This window comes from Sinocyclocheilus rhinocerous, unplaced genomic scaffold (assembly GCF_001515625.1).
Source record: "Sinocyclocheilus rhinocerous isolate Xijiao unplaced genomic scaffold, SAMN03320098_v1.1 scaffold216, whole genome shotgun sequence".
Lineage (NCBI taxonomy): Eukaryota > Metazoa > Chordata > Actinopteri > Cypriniformes > Cyprinidae > Sinocyclocheilus > Sinocyclocheilus rhinocerous.
The window spans coordinates 362,507-367,260 of NW_015661078.1; positions in this window are offsets into that span (position 1 = coordinate 362,507).

A 4,754-nucleotide genomic window follows, 5' to 3' on the forward strand; every position below is an offset into this window, starting at 1 on the left:
AAAAAACTATCTTTATAGTAATAATACTAACTTTATTTTTTGATAAACACTTGACCAACTCTGAAAGTTGGAGCTTAAAGGGGTCATATGATGTTGCTAAAAAGAACATTATTTTGTGTATTTGGTGTAATGAGATTTAAGATGTAATGTGTTTATGCGGTTTAAGGTTAAAAAAAAACATTATTTTCCACATATTGTACATTATTGTTTCTCCTCTATGCCCCGCCTTTCTGAAATGCGTCGATTTTTACAAAGCTCATCGGTCTGAAAAGCGAGGCGGTGCTGTGATTGGCCAGCTATCCAGTGCGTTGTGATTGGCCGAATACCTCAAGCGTGAGACGGAAATGTTACGCCCCTCACCATACTGTGATGCTGTGTCCCGGCCGGAGTGACGATAGGTAGGCGCAACTGACTCTTAACTTTTATAAAGAATATCTCTTTGGATTTGAGACTTTAGTCTTTGCAACTTTACAGATCTTCTTTATGCACCAAGAGCTTGTAACACTCCAAAGAGAAAGGAAAAATTGAAATCGCATCATATGACCCCTTTAAGGGAATCCAACATGACTTGGACGTCGACATAGAAAAGAAACTGTCATTTCATGAGGTCTTTAAATACTTGATTGTTCTCGAGCTTTGAGTCTGTTTAGGGATGTTCTTTAGCATTTTAGCATTGTGTTTACTGTATGTCTATCTAAATTTACACCTCAGTGTCTGTAAAATGTATATTAGTGTAATTTCCAGTATATAGACAGCTGTAGAGTAATTTTTTATGTTTTGTTTTGTTTTTTCCATAAAAACTGTCTAATTTGATTTTGAACAATCATGGCACCGGTTGTAATAACTTCCTTTGAGGATATGAAAGTGTAGGTCTCAATGAGATTAGCTGAATTAATACTCATAACAAAAGCTCCTTTATCAACGCCAGCTGTGATTTTTGACTTTTATTTGAGCCAAACAAAACCACACTGATATGACCTGCTTTTTTACAGTGTCCTGCTCAGGGCAAAGTCTGCTGTATTCATTTTTTGCCTTAAACCTATTTGTGAATGTCGTGGGTTGAATTCTTATACCATTGTACCAAGTGTTATGGATATAGCATTTGATTCAAATTACATATCAAATATGTGTGTCTTTTAATTTTGTGCATATGCAGTTCGGTTCTCTTAATTTTGAGTTGAAATGGGTTTTGAGGTTTGGGGATTGCTGCATTTGAGTTTTTTTCTTAGCAGGCGTACTTTTAGCTTTGCTTTATTCTGTTCCATCTGAGAATCATCAAATGAATGCATTAATAATAAAACATTTGGCCAAAAATAATAGATGAAAAAGTACTATGGCCAAAAATATGGTACATATATTTGCATATTGAGGTGGTCAGTGTTTAGACATTGAGCAGTGCTACTGTATGAAGTCAAATGGATTGTAATGATTGTCTTATTGTCGGCAAAAAATAATAATGTCTGGCAGTGATTGATTATCTATGCAAAATTTGAAATTTGACACTCAGAATCCACTTCTGTGATTATTCATCACCTTATAAATGCTGGTTTATATAATCCATTTCTGGACAGAGATCCTCTTCTGCTATGCACCTGCTATTATTGTACTGTAAATCTCTGATGCTGTAAATAATGATATGTTCAGTAGCATTATTGCTTGTTTGCTGTACGTTTCTGATCTTGTAAAATAAGGTTACATAGAATTTGTGTTCAGTGCTGAATTACTTTTAGGGCCTAGTTGTGGAATGACACTAATTATAACATTATATATCTGTTCAAATAAAATGTTTTATAGAAAGTTGTTTATAAAATGGTCTATAAACTGCTTTGTGCATTTTTGCAAAATACAGCACTAAGAAAAGTCCCGGGCTGATGTACTGTGGTAATATGAAGGAATTTTCCATATTGATTTTTCACAGCTGTTTTTGCCATATTTAGAATTACGCATTTCGTTGTGTTGTGTTTTGGCATTAAAGGAAATGTGCTTAAATTTAACGGACAATGTCCTCACAAAAAATTACCATCTTACGATGAGGGACACCAAATACTATCCATGACAGATCATTTGGCAGAAAGAGGAGCAAACAGGAATTTTACGAAGTACAGAATACGCTGATTTTTGTTCATTTTAAACACAGCAAAGAAAATTAAGTGAAATTGGAAGATTAAAAGGAATATTCTATATGAAGTCATGACTCAGTCCAGATGAGTTTCCATTTTCTGCACTGAAGTCATCGAGAACTACTGTCCGTTTTACAGATGCCTAATGTTCCTGTCCAGTTCATTACAATATTTAAAGAAAACATTTTAAAAGCACTGGAAATTAACTGTAGATGCTACAGTAAAACCCTGCTTAATGGTAGGTTTCCTTAATATATATGGTGAAAACTGTAATTGATCTAACTTAGATTTAATTCAATTTTACCGTAAAATACTGTTATATTTACAGTTTTTGGCAGTGAAAAAGAACAAGTCATCTTACAATTTACAGTGGGAAAACTGTAAGCTGACATTCCCAGAATTCCCTGTGTGACAGCCCTACATTTGGTTTTTCATTTAAATAACTGTTTCTCAATTATTTGTTATCAGACATGTACATTACGGTTTTGTGTTACGTCTTATGTTGCTAAATGAATGTTCATTGCATTATTTTAGTGTTTTAATGGTGTTTTTTTTGTTTGCATCTTGTATTAGTTTTTACCACAGCTTTTGGAAAAGCTATTTGTGATGAGCTTTGATTAATCGTGTGTTTTTCTCTTTACCACCTGATCGTCAGTATAATGTAAAGGTAAAAACAGATTTTAAAGGGGCCATATGATGCGATTTCAATTTTTCCTTTCTCTTTGGAGTGTTACAAGCTCTTGGTGCATAAAGAAGATCTGTAAAGTTGCAAAGACTAAAGTCTCAAATCCAAAGAGATATTCTTTATAAAAGTTAAGAGTCAGCCACGCCTACCTAAAACGGCTCGTTCTAACACGCCCCCACATATCTACCTCACTATGTGGGAAGATTTGCATAACGCCACCCAAATGTTCACGCAAAGAAAGAAGGCATAACTTTTATTCTCGCTGTAGTTTTGTTGTTTCCGCCGCAATGTCGTAAAGACGCTGTGTGCTTCGTTGTAAAAGCGAAACTACTTTGTTTGGTCTTCCAAAAATGGACACGACTAGAAATCAGTGGTTAAGTTGTATTTACAACACTGTATTTAGAACACTTCAACCCAAATATTCGGATGTGTGCAGCACATTTTATGGCGTAGCCTTGATAATTCAGCAGAAAAATTCTTTTTTTGAATTGTAAAATGTACAGTTTTTGTAAATATGTTTACACAGCAGCCTTTTTTTTTTTTTTTTTTTTCTGTAAAAAACATAGTCATCGGTTTTATTTTGTCCATTGTAAGCTTGTGATAAAAGTAAGTCGCATCTATAGCAAAGTGCAGTCTGTCGTAAAGGAGTATTACCCATGAGGCAGGTCGGTCCAGAGCTGATAATGAAGGCTATACTACTGTGCAGACTGTATTTAGGGTCGTATCAAACCTCACAGCCTTTGCCTCTGTTGGCTTCATGTTTGTATCGTACATGGGATTCTCAAATGAAGCTTGTCCAATAGTTTTTTTTGTCTGTAAAAAATGACAGGATATTTTTACAGTATGGCATTGTAAAACTTACACTACAAAGTTGCTCATAAAATGTGCACACCGGACTGTTTTAGGTTTATTCGGGGTTGTTTTTTTCTCAAATGATCTTCTCTAGCCTTTGTGTGCTTACATACTCCACACACTGTGGGCTACAACTGATTTATACTCCACGCTGTTCAAGGGTATTAGAAATGCTGACAACTCTCGCTGCGAGGCCTTGGAGGAGCCGATCTTAACAAGTGACCATGGAGCTGGACTCTTGGCAGAGATGAAGTTAAGAACAAGTTCACAGCCAGAACACATCAGTGTCAGAGAAATTAACTTAGCTTGCAGTGCATAAAACCTTGAAAAGAGAAACATCTAAAAATGTTCTTCATGGCTTCAAAAACACCATTAAAATATCATACAACTTAGTTCCATGTCTTCCTATGTCATACGATAGCTTTTAGTATGCCTGATTATAATTTTGACTGTGGTGTGTTATTCAATATTATATTTAAAGTTAATATATTTTAAATGTACTAAATTACAACTTCATCTTTACAAATGTGTAATTACAAATATATTTAAATACATGACATACCAATTTCAATAGAAATGTCATTAAAGTATATTTTAGTTTATCATAAATGCTTGTCATTAAGCAGTAACACTTTAACCATATTTAGCATTCAAAGTCAATCGAAGTAAATATTAAATTACATATAAAGATGTACTTAAGTCCTTCTTAAGTGGGTTAAAAGCACTCTAAAGTTCAGCTAATTGCATTTAATATACATTTAAACTATAATACATGTACTTGTAAATAACATGCAATTAAAGGGATAGTTCACCCAAAAATGAAAATTAGCCCATGATTTACTCACCCTCAAGCCATCCTAGGTGTACATGACTTCCTACGTTCAGACTAAGAATAGTGCAGAAATATAGTCAAGATTTTAGTCATTTTTGCAATGGGTGCAATACATGAATGAAATGTTGTCCTCCAAATGAATGATTACACTTATTAGTAATCCTCAGGAGTAATGGAGCCCAAATCAGTGATCAGAGCAGTTCCAGTGTAACAATGGCTCTCATACCAAGTCAGAATGGACAAACAAACTTTATTTTGTCCTTGT